Source organism: Capricornis sumatraensis, chromosome 19 (assembly GCF_032405125.1).
Source record: "Capricornis sumatraensis isolate serow.1 chromosome 19, serow.2, whole genome shotgun sequence".
Taxonomy (NCBI): Eukaryota; Metazoa; Chordata; class Mammalia; order Artiodactyla; family Bovidae; genus Capricornis; species Capricornis sumatraensis.
The window spans coordinates 12,679,585-12,701,058 of record NC_091087.1 but is presented as its reverse complement, the minus strand read 5'-3'; positions in this window follow the sequence as shown (position 1 = coordinate 12,701,058).

The window sequence follows — 21,474 nt, the reverse complement described above, 5'->3', positions numbered from 1 at the left end:
CTTCTGTTAGGTCCACACCATATCTGTGCTTTATTGTGCCCATCTTTGCATGAAATGTTCCCTTGGTATCTCTAATTTTCTTGAAGAGATCTAGTCTTTCCCATTCTATTGTTTTCCTCTATTTCTTTGCATTGATCACTGAGGGAGCCTTTCTTATTTCTCCTTGTTATTCTTTGGAACTCTGCATTCAAATGAGTGTATCTTTCCTTTTTTTCTTTGCCTTTTGCTTCTCTTCTTTTCTCAACTACTTGTAAGGCCTCCTCAGACAATCATTTTGCCTTTTTGCACTTCTTTTTCTTGGGGATGGTCTTGATCACTACCTCCTGTATAGTGTCACAAACCTCCATCCACAGTTCTTCAGGCACTCTGTCTATCAGATCCACTCCCTTGAATCTATTTGTCACGTCCACTGTATAATCGTAAGGGATTTGATTTAGGTCATACCTGAATGGTCTAGTGGTTTTCCCTACTTTCTTCAATCTAAGTCTGAATTTGGCAATAAGAAGTTCTGATCTGAGCCACAGATCTGAGCCACAGTCAGCTCCTGGTCTTGTTTTTGCCGACTGTATGGAACTTCTCCATCTTTGGTTGCAAAGAATATAATCAGTTTAATTTCAATATTGACCATCTGGTGATGTCTGTGTGTAGAGTCTTCTCTTGTTATATTGGAAGGGGGTTTTTGCTGTGGCCAGTGTGTTCTCTTGGCAAAACTCTGTTAGCCTTTGCCCTGCTTCATTCTGTACTCCAAGGCCAAACTTGCCTGTTACTCCAGGTATCTCTTGTCTTCCTACTTTTGCATTCCAGTCCCCTGTGATGAAAAGGACATCTTTTTGGGGTTTTAGTTCTAGAAAGTCTTATAGACCTTCATAGAACTGTTCAGCTTCAGCTTCTTCAGCATTACTGGTTGGGGCATAGACTTGGATTACTGTGATATTGAATGGTTTGCCTTGGAAACAAACAGAGATCATTGTGTCATTTTTGAGATTGCACCCCAGTACTGCATTTCAGACTCTTGTTGACTATGGGGGCTACTCCATTTCTTCTAAGGGATTCTTGCCCACACTACTAGATGTAATGGTCATCTGAATTAAATGTGCCTGTTTCAGTCCATTTAGGTTCACTGATTTCTAAAATGTCATTGTTCATTCTTGCCATCTCCTGTTTAACCACTTCTAATTTACCTTGATTCATGGACCTAACATTCCAGTTTCTTATACAATGTTAATAAAACTAACATGCTATGAACATTTCAGTACACATCTTTACATAATAAAATAGTTTCATTTATGTTGTTTAAATATCCAGCATTGTTAGGTTTGTGTGCTTGTATGGCAAATGTGTGTTATCAATTTTTTAAAGCTACCAAACTGTTTGTTTTCCACAATATTTATTGCCTGTTGCACTTCTGCAAGCATGTATGAGAATTCCTGTTGCTCCAACTTGACATTGTCAAGTCTTTTCATTTTAGACATCCTAGTGGGTATGGAATAGAATCTCATTGTGGCTTTAATTTGTATTCACGTGATGCTATAATATTGAGCACCTACTTATGTACTTATTTACAATTTTCATATTTTCCCATGATCTATCTGTTCAAATACTTTGAACAGCTAAAATCATTTTTAACTAAATTATTCAACTCATCATTCAGTTGTCAGTGTTGTTTGCATAGTTTGGATACACATCCTTTATTAAATTTTTCACAAAAATTTTTTTTGCATGCATGCTAAGTCGCTTTAGTCATGTCTGACTGTTTGCTACCCTATAGACTGTAACCCACCAGGATCCTCTGTCCATGGGATTCTCTAGCAAGAATACTGTAGTGGGTTGCCATGCCCTTCTCCAGGGGATCTTCCCAACCCAGGGATTGAACTCATGTCTCTTATGTCTCCTGCACTGGCCGACGGGTTCTGAACAATATCTTTGAAAAGCAAAAGATTTGTACTTTGCTGAAGTTCAGCTTATCATTTTTTTTATTTGTGTTTTATGTTTGTCTTATTTAAGAAATCTGCCTAACCTATTGGCCCAAATATGCTTACATTTCCTTCTAGAAATTTTGTAAAGTAATTTTTTTACACAATGTAAATTTTTTTACTCCTTATGATATAAGGAGTCTAGGTTTGTTTTTTTTGTATATGAATATCCAGTTGTCCCCACAGTGCTTATTGAAAAGTCAGTCCTTTCCTTATTAAATTATGTGGCACCTTTGCTGAAATTCAATTGCCCATATATCTGTTGGTCAAACAAACCTAGACTCCTTATATCATATCATATCATATATATGTATATATAAGTATGTATATATATATGTATATATAAGTGTGTGTATATGTATATATAAGTGTGTGTATATGTATATATAAATGTGTGTGTGTGTGTATATATATATATATATATATATATATCAATGGAACAGAGAGAAAATGTGTGTATATATACACATACTGAGTTTTCAGTTTAGATGGTATAAAGCCTCAAACTTTGTTCTTTCTCAAATTTGTTTTGGCTATTGTAAGTCCTTTGAATTTCCATATAAATTTTAAAACCATCTTATCAGCCTCTATGCCATCTCCCTCCCCATACCCAGAAAAAAGCTCATTGGGATTTTAATTGGTACTGCATTGAATCTAAGATTAATTTGTAAATTGTTAACATTGTAACAGTGTTCCCATCCATGAACATGGTATATCTCTTCATTTATTCACACTTTTTAAAATTTCTCTTAGCAAAGATTTAAAGTTTTCGGGGTACATCTCTCACACATATTTTGTAAATATATTTCTATTTCCAATGTTTCATATATAATATATATTTCTAATGTATTATAATTGTACTATAATTTTAACTACCAACTTATAAAATATAAATGTAATTACCATTTTCATTAATTTTATATCTCATAACCTTGACAAATTTGCCTTTTTTTTAGATCTGTTCAGATTTTCTTGTATGTAGGTCTGTCTTCCATTAATCAAGAGAGTGTACTTTTTCTGCTTCTATAACTGTTAGCATAACTAATGCTATCTTCAGTTCAGTCGGTCAGTTGTGTCTGACTCTTTGCAACCCCATGGACTGCAGCACGCCAGGATTCCCTGTCCATCACCAGTTCCCGGAGCTTACTCAAACTCATGTCCAACAAGTCAGTGATGTCAATGCTATCTTTGGACAATTTCTTCTGTCCTCCGACTCACCCTAGGATTGTACTGTGCAGTAAACCACTTCTCTGTTGTCAAGGGCTTTGTAATTAATAGATATTGTTTAGTAATCTTTAGGATCTGGTGGCCTCTATGCTCTGTTGGTCCCCAAACAATGATGAAAGCCTTAGCTGACGTATTTCCAGCACCCACAAATCTAGTTATTCATTCATAAATCTTAACTTAGAAATGCATGCCCTGTGTTCAAGCACCTACTCCTATACCCTAGGTTAACAATAAAATTGTCCCAATGGCCCCTTGGTGGTGCAGAGTGCAGCTGCAAATGCTTCTAGATCACTGTTCAGCCAATCCCAATTCCCAAACCTGTGAGTAAATAACCTTATTGCAACCTGATCTATTGACTATATGGAGCTGCCAGCCTTATTTTTGGGTTTCAATATACCTTCTCAGTTCAGTGAGCACTTCCCTCCATCCTTCAACACTGTTCAAATCTATGTAACTTCCATTTTTTTCCCTCTTGTTTTATTGTATTGACCAGGATAATCAGTAGACTTTGAAAGGAAGTGATGAGAGTAGGTATCTTTACCTTGCTTCTCATTGCAATCACAAAACAGCTATTTTGAGCTGCTGCCTATGCATTTTGCAGCATGATAATCTTGCTCATACCCAGAGTTGAGATTAAGATTCCTACCACAAGCTCCCATTTTGCTTTTCCTGGGGCATCGTTTAAAATAACTACTTATTGTTGAGCCCTTGGAATTTTAGTGACCTCTACCCCAATCACCTTGTAAGCAACAAGTGCTTTCCACCTGCTCTCTCTCCCCTGTTGGATCATGACCTGGTATTGGGGACTGCCCTTTGCCTGGTTCATTGCACACTCCCACCCCATTTCTGGGATCTAAAATACGTTTTGTGACTTTACTTCTTATGTTAATATACTGAAACTATGCCTTTAATCAGAACTACCCCAGGATTTTCGCTTCTCTAAAGCCAAAGCTTGGATGCTGAAGGAGCCACTTGCCAACACTCTGGGTGCTGTGTGCCTCCTCAGTCAGCAGGTCATATTCTGCATGCTCTTAATTTAATACACCAGTTACAAACAGGCCTCTCAACAGACTGATTTTAAGCGTAAGACTCCATCCTTGCACTACTGAATGTATTAGCTATAGGGCTTTTGTAGGTACCCTTTATCTGGTTAACACGTTTGCCTTCTAATCCTAGTTCACTGAGAAGTTGTTTTTTTTAATCATAAATAGATGTTGAATTTTTAACAAATGCTTTTTCTGTATCTTTTGAAAAGATTTGATTTGAGCCATTTTTGTTTCAATCTGTATATGAGAAGGACTTTTCATTTGAGTGGTATTTTCAGTCTATGTATGTGGGGAATGACAAGGACAGCAGTCTTGGCGCCTTTTATATTAACTCTTTTCTGCACACATGGTGTATTGTTTCCCATCATTTCATTTTTAGCATATATTTGACTTCATATTTTAAAAGACTTTCTTGTAGACTGTATATACTTGGATCTTGCTTTTTGTCTAATTTGACAGTCTCTGGCTTTTCACAGAAGTGTTCACATCATTCATGTTTAGTGTTATTATTGATAAGATTGATTTAAATCTATCTTGCTATGTCTTTGTGGCTCAGCTGGTAAGGAATCCGTCTGCAATGTGGGAGACCTGGGCTCGATCCCCGGGTGGGGAAGATCCCCTGGAGAAAGGAAAGGCTATCCACTCCAGTATTCTTCCTTGAGAATTCCATGGACTGTATAATCCATGGGGCTGCAGAGAGCTGGACGTGACCGAGCGACTTTCACTTTCACTGTTCTGTCTTTACTATTAGTTCCATTTGGTATTTCCTTTTTCCTCCTCTTTTCCTGCTTTCTTTTGGATTGAGTATTTTTATGACCTGTAATGTCTTCACTATCAGCTTATCAACTATACTGCTTGCTTTTAGTTTTTCAGCAGTTGCAGTTTACAGTATATACATAAATACAGTTGACCCTTGATCAACAGGAACATTAGGGCACCAGCCTTCTGTGTGGTTGAAAATTCGCACGTATCTTTACAGTGAGCCCTCCCTACAAGCTGTTACACGTCCATGGATTCAAGCATCCTCTGATTGTGTACTACTATAGCATATATTTACTGAAAGAAATTTTTGTATAAGTGGACCTGCTGAGTTCAAACTCATAAAAGAATCAACTGTAGGTATGTGAAATTGTATTTGAGATAAGATTATGCATTTTGTTGTTCAGTCATTCAGTTGTGTCCAACTCTCTGCGATCCCCTGGACTGCAGCATGCCAGGCTTCCCTGTCCTTCACTGTCTCCTGGAGTTTGGTCAAACTCATGTCCTTTGACTCGATGATTTAATATATATACTAAATATTTAATATAATAATTTAGCATATATTTATTATAATGCAGTAATTTAATGTATTATAATAATTAATTTGTGTATATATCATATTTATTCAATTATTTTAGTCTTATTTCAAATAATATTATATAACTTCCATAGTACAGTAATCTTAAAATAGTATAGTTCCATTTACACCCTTAAGACTTTGTGCTATGGTACGTCTATGTATGTCCCATGGTACATTATTTTTATTTTACTCCAAATAGTCAAATATTTTAAAAGAGTTTAAAAACAAGAAATATTTCTTTTTGCTATGATAATTAGCTTGATTCAAAATTCTAGAAACTAAGATATTCATGTCTGAGAATAGCAAAAACCAAAACCATAATTCAGAAACTGGTAGCTATTTCAAGTTAATCCTAAGTAAATGCTGTATCATTTAATTGAACAACATCCATGATGAAAAGTGCCTGCTTGACAGTCATTATTTAATACATAGCACAACTCTCTTTAACTTCATTCACCAAATATTACAGAGATTTGCCAAGTGTCTAGCAAATCTAAACACTGGAGTGAGGGACTACATATGTATTTGTATAGTCTTTTTTCTTTCTTTTCTCAATTGTTTTTCATACTTTTATCCACCGATCTAGCACCATCATGCCCCTCAGATATTTTTACACCAGATTTTGATCCACATAATACAAATATTCAGCAATGAAAGCAGGTCCCTCATCTTTCACTGATTTCTCTGAGAATCCTCTACTTTCCATGCAAAAACTTAAATCGCTCAACTTCTTGTTTACTAACCACAGCAGCAGCTAGATTACTATAGCTTCCTCTAAACCATGCCAATTAGCTCTTTACATTAATTGAACTATCCTTTCAACATATTCATTGGCACCCTGTTACTATATTTTTCCCCATTTAGGGAAAGGTCATCAAAATGACAGCTCGTATTTCCTTTAATTGTTTAATTCCAGCTTTTTAATTTACACAGGAAACTGAAAGTTGTAGAGGAAGCTCTTTGCCCTCAAGGAATAGATAGAACAGAAACAAGACTTCTGCTCAGCAGTTCCTCTCTGCTTATTATGACACTGTTTTGTTGCTTTCCAAATTATAAGCTCACCTCCAAGAATGCAGAGAATTTAACGTGAAATAATTATTTTCTTTGCATAAATATGTTACTAATTTGATAGTGTTCATTAGCTTATGTTCAGTTTTAATGTTTGATTTTTTTTCATTTCTTTTCAATTAAATGTTGTATTTTGAACATATGAAACATTTACATAGATCAAAATTCAAAGCTATTAAAAAAGAGAAGGACATTGTGCCAGCCACAATCTCTTTACCACACTCCTGTCTCCCCACTCTCCCATCTTCCCATCCTGCCACCATCCCGGTGCCATTTTCATTAGCTTCTATGTTTCTATTTGTGGAAATAAGCACATAGGTAATGTGTGAATGCATGCATATATATTTTCTTATTCGCCCTTCTTTGACATGAAACATCGTATACTGTATACATAGTTCTGCATTTTGCTTTCTTCAATAGTGTTTTATCTTTGAGTTTCTTCATCCGTAAAATGGGAAGAACATTGTGTGAAGTAGACAGATGGAGGCATATGAGTCACTTACCACAGGGTCAGACACAGTGCAACTATCTCACCCTGTCCTTACAACCCACTCTTATTGCTCCACACAGCAGCAGATGGCTACAGACACTCCCATGACTTCCTGCTGGCACTGTAAATTGAAGCATTCTGGGGGAAGGCAGGCACACACAGTAGCTCTTCCAGTGTGAATGATTTGTAGCTTTCTATTTGCCTACAACTGAAGTACTGCACCTTTTCAGACTTTGAGGTAAGCCCTCAGAACCTAAAGTTTGCTCTGATAACCCCCCTGGTGGCACCCAGAAATGTACCACAGAGAGTCGTGAACCCATCCAACCTTCTGCAGGGGACGAATAGACGCATGGCCAGTCTGCAGTGCAAAGACCTTTCTGTTTGCTCACTTATTTACCACTTCCACACGCGCGAGTGCCTGCTCAGTCGCTTCAGTCACGTCTGACTCTGTAACACTGTGTACTGTAGCCATTCAGGCTCCTCTGTCCATGGGGTTCTCCAGGCAAGAATACTGGAGTGTGTTGCCACGCCCTCCTCCAGGGGATCTTCCTGACCCAGGGATCAAACCTGCGTCTCTTGCAGTGTCTCCTGCATTGCAGGTGGATCTTTCCTGCTGAGCCCCTGGGAAGCTCTCACCGCTTCTGCACAGCTCTCAGTTTGTGCAGGTGCACACTTGCCTCTGGTGTCTCTTTTCCTTTTTCAGAAAGAACTTTCTTTACCTTTCCTTGTGATACAGGTCAACTGAGAATAAATTTTCTTACTTTTTGTGTTCATTGTGGGGGAACAATTCAGACTAAAGTCACAGTTAGAGTTCCTTAAGGAAAATGTTTTACATTCTTCAGCGAGCAGAGAAGTAACACAGAAGCCTGGTATTCAAAGCCACTTAACAGTTATGTGATCTTGGGGATGCAACTTCTCTGAGTTTCATTTTCCTCATCTATACAATGTGTTTAACAACATTTACTTTGAAGAGTTTTCAGTGTTCTTGCCTGGAGAATCCCAGGGACGGGGAAACCGGGTGGGCTGCCGTCTATGGGGTCGCACAGAGTCGGATACGACTGAAGCGACTTAGCAGCAGCAGCAGCAGCAGCAGAGACTATATAAATACATACGTAGTCCCTCACTCCAAGTTGGCATTAGAGAAGATTCAATAAACAGAGAATATGGAGCTATTTTAAAAAGTTTAGGCTCTTCAGAGGAATTACTTTGATTTGCTAAAATTTTGTTAAGATTTTCATATCTATGTGCGTGAGGCATTTGAATCTGTAGTTTCTTTTCTTGTCCTATCTTTGTCTGATTTTGGTATCAGGGTATAATGCTGACCTCATAGCATGAGTTGAAAATATTCCTCCTTTTCAATTTTCTGGGACAGTTTTAAAATATGATATTATTTTTTTCCCTAAATACTTTGTATAATAACCAGTAGCGCCACCTGGGTGCTTAGGGGTGTGTGTGTGTGTGTGTGTGTGTGGTGTGCTTTGAAGATATTCATCCACTATTGTCTCATTTGCATTGTTTCAGATAAGAAATGTGCTACGTTCTTCACCTTTATTCCTCAGAAGATTAAGTCTTTTTTTCTTGGTTTTAAGATTTTTTCTTTATCACTGGCTTTAAAAATTTGATTACAATGTACCTTTGTTTTTTCCAAGTTTCTTCAGAAATTTGAAGCCTGAGTTTCATTGAGCTTTTTAAATTTAGAGTGTGGGTTTAAAGTTTTTAGTAATTTGTTGGGGGTCATTATTTATTCAAATATTTTTTCTGCCTTCTCCTCCTATGGAGATTCCATTTACACATATATTAGGCCACTTAAAGCTGTCCCATAGCTCACAGATTCTCTGTTACTGTTGATTAGTCTTTTTTTTTTCCCTTGGTGTTTCATTTTGGGTAGCTCCTATTGCTTTGTCTTCATGCTTACTGAACTTTTGCTCTACAGCATCATATCAGTCCTATCTTCTTTGGTATTAATACTATCTTGTGTATTTTTTCTTCTCAGACATGGTAGTTTTCATCTTTGAATTCTGATATACATTTAAACATTGTAAGTAGATACAAGGTAGTTATATATATATATGTATGTATGTATGTATGTATGTATGTATGCATGTATATTTATGCTGCATTAAGTCTTCAGATGGTGGGTTGGAAGAACGTGCATTCATCTTCTCCAGTGAGAACACCAAAATTGCAACTAGCTGCTGAACAACCACTGACAGCAGGATGTTGAAACAAAAGACTGATTCAAATCAGGAAAGAAGTATATCAAGGCTGTATATTGTCACCCTGCTTTATTTAACTGATACACAGAGTACATAATGCAAAATTCTGGGCTGGATGAATTACAAACTGGAATCAAGATTCCCAGGAGAAATATCAACAACCTCAGATATGCAGATGATACCACTCTAATGGCAGAAAGCAAAGAGGAATCAAAGAGCTTCTTGATGAAAGCGAAAGAGGAGAGTGGAACAGCTGGCTTAAAACTCAGCATTCAGAAAACCAAGATCATGGCATCTGGTCCCATCACTTTATGGCAAATAGATGGGGAAGAAATAAAAACAGTGACAGATTTTCTTTTCTTGGGCTCCAGAATCACTGCAAATGGTTACTACAGCCATGAAATTAAAAGATGCTTGCTACTTGGGGAAAAAAGCTATAACAAACCTACACAATGTATTTAAAAGCCGAGACATCACTTTGCCAGCAAAAGTCCGTATATGGTTTTTCCAATAATCATGTATGGATGTGAGAGTTGGACCATAAAGAAGGCTGAGTGCCAAAGAATTGATGCTTCTGAACTGTGGTGTTGGAGAAGACTCTTGAGAGTCCCTTAGACAGCAAGGAGATCAAACCAGTCAATCCTGAAAGAAGTCAACCCTGAATCAACTGGAAGGACTGATGCTGAAGCAGAAGCTCCAATACTTTGGCCATCTGATACAAAGAGCTAACTCATTGGAAAAGAACTGATGCTGGGAAAGATTGAGGGCAAGAGGGGAAGGGGTGACAGAGGATGAAATAGTTCAATGGCATCACTGACTCAATAGAGTTTGAGCAAACTCTGGGAGATAGCAAAGGACAGGGAAGTCTGGCATGCTGCAGTCCACGGGGTCGCAAAGAGTCAGACACAACTTAGCAACTGAACAACAAATACTTATGTTGTGTATGTAGATTATACTGCTGCTAAGTCGCTTTAGTCATGTCTGACTCTGTGCAACCCCATGGACGGCAGCACACCAGGTTCCCCCGTCCCTGGGATTCTCCAGGCAAGAAAACTGGAGTGGGTTGCCATCTCCTTCTCCAATGCATGAAAGTGAAATGTGAAAGTGAAGTTGCTCAGTCGTGTCGGACTCTTAGCGACCCCATGGACTGCAGACTACCAGGCTCTTTCATCCATGGGATTTTCCAGGCAAGAGTACTGGAGTAGGGTGCCATTGCCTTCTCTGGCAGATTATACTAGGTTGGTGCAAAAATAATTGTGGCTTTGCATTTGTTGAACTTTGCTGTTTGATGTTGGAATACATTCTTAAATAAGTGTAGCTATGTTATACATCATTTTAATGTGAATTTCTTGCTTTATTTTTTTCATAATGACATAATTTGGACTACAGAAATGACATTAGACAAAAAGCAAATTCCAGCAGTTATCTTATCTGAGTTCAAAATAGTGTAAAGCAGCAGAGATAACTTGCAACATCACCAATGCATTTTGGTCCAAGAATTGCTAACAAACCAAATACACAGTGCAGTGGTGGTTCAAAAAGTGTTGGAAAGGAGACAAGAGCCTTGAAGATGAGGAACAGAGGGGCCAGCCATTGGAAGTTGACAATGACCAATTGAGAGGATCATCGAAACTGATCCTCTTAGAACTACAGGAGAAGTTGCTGAAGAACTCAACATTGACTATTTTACAGTCATTTGGCGTTTGAAGCAAATTGGAAAGGTGAAAAAGCTCAATAAGTGGGTGCCTCTTGAGCTGACTGAAAGTCAAAAGAATAATCGTTTGAAGTGTGGTCTTCTTTTATTCTATGCAACAACAACAAACAATTTCTCGATCAGATTGTGATGTGCAATGGAAAGTGGATTCTATATGAAAACCAGAGATGATCAGCTCAGTAGTTGGACTGAGAAGAAGCTCCAAAGCACTTCCCAAAGCCAAACTTGCAGCAGGATAGGTCACGGTCACTGGTTTGTGGTCTGCTGCTGAGCTGATTCACTACAGCTTTTGGAATCCTGGTAAAACCATTACATCTGAGAAGTATGCTCAGCAAATCGATGAGATGCACTGAAAATGCACCATCTGCAGCCAGGATTGGTCAACAGAATGGGCCTAATTCTTCTCCACACACATCACACAACCAGTGCTTCAAAAGTTGAATGAATTGGGCTATGAAGTTTTGCCTCATCCGCCATATTCACTTGACCTCTTGCCAACTGACTACCACTTCTTCAAGCATCTCAACAACTTTTTGCAGAGAAAATACTTCCACAACCAGCAAGAGACAGAAAATACTTTCCAAGAGTCATCAAATCTTGACGCACAGATTTTTACACTACAGGAAACAAACTAATTTCTCATTGGCAAAGACGTGTTGATTGTAATGGCTCCTATTTTAATTAATAAAGGTGTGTTTGAGCCTAGTTATGCTGCTGCTGCTGCTGAGTCGCTTCAGTCGTGTCTGACTCTGTGCAACCCCATAGATGGCAGCCCACCAGGCTCCACTGTCCCTGGGATTCTCCAGGCAAGAACGCTGGAGTGGGTTGCCATTTCCTTCTCCGATGCATGAAAGTGAAAAGTGAAAGTGAAGTTGCTCGGTCGTGTCAGACTCTTCACAACCCCATGGACTGCAACCCACCAGGCTCTGCTGTCCCCAGGATTCTCCAGGCAAGAGTACTGGAGTGGGTTGCCATTGCCTTCTCTGGAGCCTAGTTATAGTAGTTTAAAATTCACAATCCAAAACTGCAATTACTTTTTAACCAAACGTAATACATACATAATCTTCATACATCTTCTTGAATGCATGAAAACAGTTACAATAACTGTCTTTGCTGGGTATTTATAACATTCATGTCATTTTGGGATCAGTTGCTATTGACTTTTTCTCATTATGGTTCATATTTTCCTGCTCTTTTGCATGCCAGGTGCTTTTTTAACTTGGATACAGGTGTTGTAAATTTTACCTTGTTAGATGCTAGGTACTTTTGTATTTCTATTCCTATTAATATTCTTGAGCTTTGTTCTGAAATTCAGGTAAGTTACTTGGGACTGGTTTGAATCTTTAAGATCTTATTTTTAAGCTTTGATAGGAGGAACCAGAGTAGTGTTTTGCAGTGTTTTGTTTAGGGCTAATTTCCCTCCACTATCGAGGCAAAACTAATACCCAATATCTTATGAGGCCCCTGCTCAGTGTGAGCTCCAGGAATTGTTCCCTCAGATTCTTGTGGAGGATTCTTTGCTCAGTCGTGGGTCATCTTCTCTCATAAACACACTGATCTGTCCTCAGATGAGTATTTGAGGGCATCTCCTACAGATCTCTAGAGTCCTTTCTCCTTGTAACTTTCTTCTCTAATGCTCTGCTCTGCAAATTCCAGCCATCTCTCAAGAGTCACTGTTTTTATTGCCAATGGCCAGTGTCTTGAATTGACATTCATATTGAATGTGGGTGAAAAAGAAAGTGCATATCGTTTATTGGAGAAATATTGAACAGCTTTTACACTGTGCACCTTCTGGCCATCTTGTGAAACCTATGGCTGTTTCTCAGAATAATGTTTCCAAATATACAAAGTAAAATATAGGGCTCCAAAGTAAACAGTTATAGTGTTTATAGTTATTAACAGATTTTTCTAACTGATTTGTGCTCTGTAGTAATAGATGTACTTCTTAATTAATGCCTTTGCTAACAAGATCTAGAGGCGGGTCTAAGTTCTGTAATTTTCAAGAAGTAATGAATATAAACAATATTCTGAGACATGTGCAACAATTGCAATGTGATTTGAATGTTTCCATACTCTCTCTTGGGAGTAATGTCAAGGCATCATTAATATAACTGTGGTTTGTTGCCAACATGCATTTGGAAGGAAATACTAAATTTCAGTCTGAGGCTAGAGAAATGAACAAGCAATGGTTCTCTCTCTCTCTCTCCTAAGTTGAAGGACCCCTGAATTCTATTTGTAGACCCCCTTCTACGATTCTAGGGTAAGAACCCTTGTTTTAATCAATGGAAACCAGAGGGCCTGGAAGGAGTGGATTTTACACAATTGGCTGAGCTTACAAAATGGCAATGATTTTATTTAAATCTACCATGATCATGGTGATGTGCCAAAATGGGTCTTCCTTTCTTCCAGTTCCCAGACCAAGGAAGTTTGCCCTAGTGCTAGGAAGCCCACCTGTCAAATGACTTCTTCCCACCTTTCATCCTGAATCTCAAGTCTTCGTCTCTCATAACTGACAAATTGGGCAGGTCTGCTGTTTATTTTTGCCTCTGGTCCTTTGGCCAGGCCACAGACTCCTGGACTTGTGAATACACAGTTCTGTTCCTATCCAGCGTGTCCCAACCAGAGAGTCACTGTAATTTTTGGTTTTGTTCCCATAATGCCTCCAAATGTCATTAGTCATATCCTCCTTCCCATTTCTGCCTTGAATAGGCAGTCATTATGATGAAGCCAGGCTTGTTTCAGAATTCCATGAGAACCACAGTGTCAGGCCGTCACAACTCTGGAGCTGGAAATGGAAAAGGCCATGCTCTGGGGCTGGCTGGCACAGTCCTTGTGAGTCATTATGGAAACACTGTCCCCGGATACTGCTGAGAGGGACTGGGTTACTGGTGAGTCCATCTGTCAGATGAGATCCTGACCCCCTGACATCTTAAAACGTTTCATAATGTGTGGGATGTTGGGCCTTCTGTCTGGTATCCTGGTTACATTAAAATTTGGGTTGTTTTATTCTATTTTTGGTTCTCTTCCAGTTTCCAATGTGTTAAAAAAATACATTTTTTCAGATTACAAGAATAATACATATTCATTGTACAGAAATTGAAAGAGGCAAAAAAACATTCAGAAAGAAATTCTACCACCCAGAGATATACATTTGATTTTTTTAATATGTTGGCATTTCCTTTAGATGTCTACTGTATATAGTGCTTTTATAAGCTGTGTGTGTGTGTTTAAACTATAACAGTATAACTCACACAGTCCCCATTTTTAAGAATATAAAATTATATCATTTTTGCCCTAAAGGAGATCTTACATAAGATAAGTCATCCAACACACTCTTTCTAAAAATGAGAAAACTGAAACCCCAAGAGGGTAAGTGATTTATTTGCCCAAGGCTCCCCAGCTCATGAGCCACAGACTCAGGACAGGAACCCTGGGTTTTTGTGTCGATTTCCTACTGCCTCATGACCTCCCTGTGTCCATATTCTGTCTGTACTCATCTTCAGGCATGACCTGAAAGGGCTCTGGCCTCTCTGTCCCTCGAGGAAATACATATGAGTTCTTTAATTACTAAGTAGGAAATTTGCCCCTGACTTAGATTTGAGTTAAGGTACTACCTAACTTCTTTAAATCCATTCTTTGTAGGAAAGTTTAAAATAGGAGGGGCAAAAGAACCCCTCTTTCCCATGCAAAAATTATTTTTGGTTATCATTTGGAAATAAAAACAGTCATAACCAGCAACTTAACAACTGAACTAATGTACCTGTCTTTAAACTCAGTAATGGTTATGTAATAACACTTAGGAAACTTTATGAAGCTTCCCTGGTGGCTCACTGGTAAAGAACTTGCCTGCCAATGCAGGAGACTCAGGTTCGATCCTGGGTCAAGAGGAGCCCTTGGAGAAGGCACTGGCAACCCACTCCAGTATTCTCGCCTGGGAAATCCCATGGACAGAGGAGCTTGGTGGGCTACAGTCCATGAAGTCACAAAGAGTCAGACACCAGTTAGCAATTAAACAGCAACAACATAAAACTTTATGGTATGTATATTTTTCAGAATTGCAAATTCACCCTCAGAAAGTAAGGAGGGTGCATAGTCTAGAGTATGCTACAGAGTAGTGTGATGTGGTATATAATATAGTTAATATTGTATAGAATAGAATAAAATGAACGTGGACTTCCGAAGTCAGGTGGTCTTAGATTCAGAGTCTGTTTCTGCACCTTCCTGGTTTGTAATCTTGGGAACTGAAGCTCTTTGAGCTTTATTTCATCATCTGTGAAATAAATATAATAATAGCAGTTATCCTAAGATCTATATCTATATACAATAAATAAAACTTCATTACCATTTTCTTTATAGAAGCAAGTGGAAAAAAAAGTGAGAGACGAATTTCTGAATTGGTGAAGATAATAACTAGAATATAAGGCTGCCTACATAGAAGAAGAACCTTACCCAAAAATAAAGAAAAAAAGAATAGGAATGACGTGAATATAAAAAATAAGCATAACATAAAATAAAGACAGAACTGAGGCCAAACGTGTCTGGCATGTCAATCAATGTAAAGCAGCTTGCTGCTAAGTCGCTTCAGTCGTGTCCGACTCTGTGCGACCCCATAGATGGCAGCCCACCAGGCTCCCCCGTCCATGGGATTCTCCAGGCAAGAACACTGGAGTGGGTTGCCATTTCCTTCTCCAATGCATGAAAGTGAAAAGTGAAAGTGAAGTCGCTCAGTCATGTCTGACTCTTTGCGACCCCGTGGACTGCAGCCTACCAGGCTCCTCCGTCCATGGGATTTTCCAGCCAAGAGTACTGGATTGGAGTGCCATTGCCTTCTCTGAAAGCAGCTGAAGTCACCCATTTAAGAGATTTTCAGATTGACTTATAAAACCAAACCTAACTCTATGCTGTACAGAGAAAAGTTGAAAACTAAAAATAAAAGCAGGACTTTTGCTTCTGATTCATGATGGAGTAGCAAGAACAGATTTGATCTCCCACTACAAACAGCTAGAAAACAGCAAAATACTGTAAACAGCTGGTTTCAGACATTGAACAACAGGGAGCACGGGACTGTGATCCCTCATAGAAGGGAAATAAGTAAGGTGAGTATTGCTCCATTCCCTGCCTGGAGACAATTTCTGGACCACTGGTATGGCGGAAAGACACAGGCAGACCCAGGCAGCCTTGCCGAGTCAAGGAGATGGAGTTACAGTTCAAGGATACTGTCAGGAAAACAGCCACTCATACATTTCCAATCTGAGTGTAAATTGGTAAAAACCTTGATGGGGGTCAATTTGGCAATATCTACAAACTTCAGCCCTGGGATTTCTTTGGAAGGAATGATGCTAAAGCTGAAACTCCAGACCTTTGGCCACCTCATGAGAAGAGTTGACTCATTGGAAAAGACCCTGATGCTGGGAAGGATTGGGGGCAGGAGGAGAAGGGGATGACAGAGGATGAGATGGCTGGATGGCATCACTGACTCGATGGACGTGAGTCTGAGTGAACTCCGGGAGTTGGTGATGGACAGGGAGGCCTGGCGTGCTGTGATTCGTGGGGTCGCAAAGAGTAGGACAGGACTGAGCGACTGAACTGAACTGAACTGAACAAACTTACTGTTTGAGCTGTCAGTCTCATGTTTGGGAATTTATTTTTTAGATATTCTTATCCAGCTGAAAATGACATAGATACACGGTTGTAGCAGCACTGAAGCATTGTTGATAACTAGAACAATATTGGGAAATGCTAATGTCCATTAATAGTGAGTGGACTAAGCAAAATATAATATGTTCATACAATGGAATACTGTGTATCAACAAGAAAAAAGCTAGTCTTTTTTTCTGAATACATACAAAAATTCTAAATAAAATATTAGCACAGCAAGTCCACTAATGAATTAAAAATAGTACATTTTTCCCAACTGAAGAGTAGAATTTGTCCTAATGAGGGAGAAAAAGCAAAGATACTCTTGAGAAGTATAGAAAAAGCAGCTGACAAAATTTAATGTTTATTCTTGCCAAAACTGCTTACCAAGCTAAAACAGAAGGAAATTTTCATTACCTTGATCAAAGGTATGTGGTTGTTATCACATACTGTTATCACATACTGTTCACTGATATTTCTGGTTTTTCTTCTTTCAAGCACAGTACATGGTTCTAGAAAGACAGGCAATCCATTGTGAAAAATTTAATTGAGCTCCTGTTTTGCACTATAAAATTAATTTTGCACTATAAAATTAATTTTAAATAGATTAAAGAGCAACACAAATCTCATAAATAATTAGAAAAAAAGTATAAAATGTTTAAAACTTTTAAGATTTTCTTAAACATGATCCATATAAAAATGATTAATAATTTGGCCATGTAAAAATGTGTTCTTTCTGTACCACAAAAGAAAGCATTCGAAAGTCAAAAATAGAAGGATGGGCTAAAGGAAAAATTTTCCACACCAATACAGAAAAAGGGTTATTACGTAGACCAGCACTGTCATAGAATGTCCTGCAATGAGGGAAATGTTCACACTCTGTGTTGCCCAAAGGGACAGCCACAGGCCACATGCAGCTATGCCTGCTTCAGATGTGACCAGTTTGAGGAACTGAAGCCTTAATTAAATTATTTTCAATTTAAATAGACAAATATGGCCGATGTGACTCATATTGCAAAGTGCAGCTCTAAAAAAGAAAATACTCCAATACATGGAAGATTTAAAAAAACAAACAAGAGACACACTAGTTTAGAATATGGACAGGCAAATCACAGAAGAGGAAATAAAAATGGCCAATAAACATGTAAAAATTCTTCAATCTGCCTCAAAAAAATAAAAACCCTGCAAATTTAAATACAATAAAATATCCTTTGGGGGTAAAAATTTTTTTAATATAAATATAAAATTTTATAATTTGTTAATATCTAGGATTGGAGAAAGTGAGGGGAAATGGCTACTCTTTTCCATTGTTGGTAGGACTATACATTACTCAGGCTTTTTGTGGGCAATTTAGCAGTATCTATCAAAATTTTTAAATGTGCATAACTTTAATGTAGCAATTATTAACATTTTTATGGAGCTTGATAAATTGGAGTAGAATAGAAAGAATATTCTAGGATAAATTCACCTAGAATAGAAAGTATATATGGATAAACAAAAAAAGAAGAAAAGAGAAAAACAACACAGAAGGAAATTCTTGCCCCACCAAATCTCTCTTTCCTGGAAAAATGCTAAGTGTGAGCACATATATTAGGTATTCATTAAAAAGAAAAAAAAAAAAAAGACATGGTACTTCAGTGGCAGTCCAGTGGTTAAAGCTTTGCCTTCCAGTGTAAGGGATGCAGGTTCCATCCCTGGTCAGGGAGCGAAAGTCCCCCATGCCTCGTGGCCAATAAAACAAAATGTAAAACAGGATCAACATTGTAACAAATTCAGTAAAGACTTTAAATATATCTACATAAAACAAGTCTTTAAAATACAGACATATTTTAGCTTTAATGATATTATAGGACAACTTGAACACTGCTGGAGACCACTGTGGAAACCCAATTGAAGTGTCTACAAAAGTTGAGCATTTAAGGATCTACTCAACAGAAATGCATACGAATGTATACCAAAAGACATACACAAGAGTATTCAGCACAGCACAAGTCATAGAGCCTCAGCTGAAAACTCCATACAGGTCCATCGGTGATTTCATGAGTGGATAAATTACAGCGTATTCCTACGATGAAAAACTCTGCTGCAACGGAAATGAATGAACTACCGGTATACACAGTTATGGAAATGAATCTCATAAATAAATGTTTAGTAAAGCAAGACATAAGAATGCACCCAAGTGCATCTGTTTACATAAGTGTCACAAGCAAGCAAAGTAATCAAAGGGCATATGTATAATCCATGTATACATTCAATGGCTATCTCTAAGGGAATGGAGCATGACTGGGAGACAGCCATCCCAAGAAGTCTGTCCCTTCACAGTGTCTGGCCACTTGTCTCGTCTACAAGTGGGATTGGTTTTCCAAAGGTTCATCTCCCACCAGGGTGCTACATCAGAGATGGAAGTTTGTTTCTTCCTGGCTTACTTACTCTTGAAGCCCATGCACCGAGAAATCGAAGTCTGATCTTTACTGGCTTGATGCTTGCCTGCTTAATTTCACTTAGTGAGTCCGAGTTGGAAACCCCAGTAATAAAACCGTTATTGTGTCAAATGATCGCAACCCCGGATGGAGGTTTGTGCTAGTGTCCAAGTGAGTTAATGAGCAGCATGTTTAGAACTGTGCTGGCACATACTAAGATCATATGTTTGTTTTTACTGTAATTACTATTATGCTTTCCATATGCAAACGTGATGTTTATGTCCCTTTTCTTATCTCCAAACAAAAGAATCATACATAGAGCTTTAAGAAATCCCAATACATACCTAAGTTTCATAAAGTCTATTTCCTTTCTACAGCCCATCATTAAAAAAAACAGCATTTATTTTGATTATAAACATTTCGAAGGTACAAGAAGTGCAGAAAATGATATTATACACATCCACAGAGCCTCCACCACCTAGATTTAACAGACGTTAATATTTGGCTGCATTTGCTTCAGATCTTTGTGTGTTTTTTTAAAAGTAAAAGAAGCATATATGGAATTTAGAAAGATGGTAATGATAACCCTATATGCAAGACAGCAAAAGAGACACAGATGTATGGAATAGTATTTTGGACTCTGGGGAGAAGGCAAGGGTGGGATGATTTGAGAGAATAGCACTGAAACATGTATATTATCATGTGAAACAGATCACCAGTCCAGATTCGATGCATGAGACAGGGTGCTCACGGCTGGTGCACTGGGATGACCCAGAGGGATGGAATGGGGAGGGAGTTGGGAGGGGGTTCAGGATGGGGAACACATGTACACCCATGGCTGATTCATGTCGATGTATGGCAAAACCACTACAATATTGTAAAGTAATTAGCCTCCAATTAAAATAAATAAATTTTGAAAAAAGAAAAAAAATAAAACAGAAAAAATAAATAAATAAAAGTAAAAGACACAGCTAAGCATCCCTCCCTTCAATGACTCCTCTCCTTTCCTTTAAATCCCAGAGGGTTTTACTCTCCTAAGGTTAGTATATGCTGTCCCCACTTTTACTCTAAATGCATTTATTTACAGAGTCCCAATTTAATATTTAAACTATTAATTGAAAGCTGAAATAATATACAGTCCTGATAATGACCTTTCTCAAAATGTCTTTAATAAACAAAGAAGAGGAACTCTTGAAACAAGGCGATGTCCATTGATGGAGGATTTGGTGAGATTCAGGGACACTTTACGTGCAGGGCAGTTTCTACTTTGCACAGAAGCTGCCTTTCTGTGTAAATAATGACTGGTAAGGCACCACAGCCCATCTAAGCTGGTCTCAGAATTTTAAGCACTAGTGTCATCGACCACAGTGGCCCATAACACATGCTTCACAGAATGTCCAACAGCTGAATCAAAGTGTCAGCTTCTGGACGCAGCAGTGACGGGGGCTCCTGCCTGCCTGCAGGAGACCGGGGACAGCTGTGACCTGCAGGTGAGGTCCCTGTGGTTGCCCACGCCCCTCAGGCCCTTCAGATGGCTGGCCCTGTGCTCTTCTCATGACCTGCCCAGGAATCTGTAGCAGCTATGCTGACTGGTGTTCTAGCACTTGTTGGGCTGAGGACTCAACTGTCACATGTCACCTTACATTAAGACATGATGAGCTGTCCCAGTCTTAAAGCTTCCCCTGTGATGAGTCCCACCTCCCTGGAGGGGGGTCCTTGGATACCGCGCCTGCCCCCAGCCCCTCTAGAGTCTCCCCTGGGGCTTGTGAATGCCCTGGCCACAGCACAACATCCATTCATTATGGAATTAAATTATTCATTATATTATCATTACATAGATTTTATTATCCACCCTAGACAAGCATTTCTGTGCGCAAGCCCTGCAGTGCTTGCTGTAGGGATGACATGGACCCTGCTGTCCAGGAGGAGAGAAACAACGGGAACAGGTGTCTCGAGCGTGCCAGAATGTGGACATGCTGAAGGAATTCAGGCAAGGAAAGACATACTGTCAGAGCCCTCACAATTCACCTTGGGAAGAGTCCCCTGATGAGCTTGTTCTGTAAAGAATCCTCCTGCAATGCAGGAGATGCAGGTTCAGTCCCTGGATCAGGAAGATCCCCTGGAGGAGGAAACGGCAACCCACTCCAGTATTTCTGCCTGGAAAATTCCGTGGACAGAGGAGTCTGATGGGCTATAGTCCAAGGGTCACAAAGAGTCAGACACAACTGAGTAAGTGAGCACACCACCCCTCATCAGTCTCAGCTGCCAAGAAGATGAAATACGGCTGCCCCAACATCTCTACAGGGCCCTTTGGAAAACTCACATTCACAGCCTGGCAAGTGGG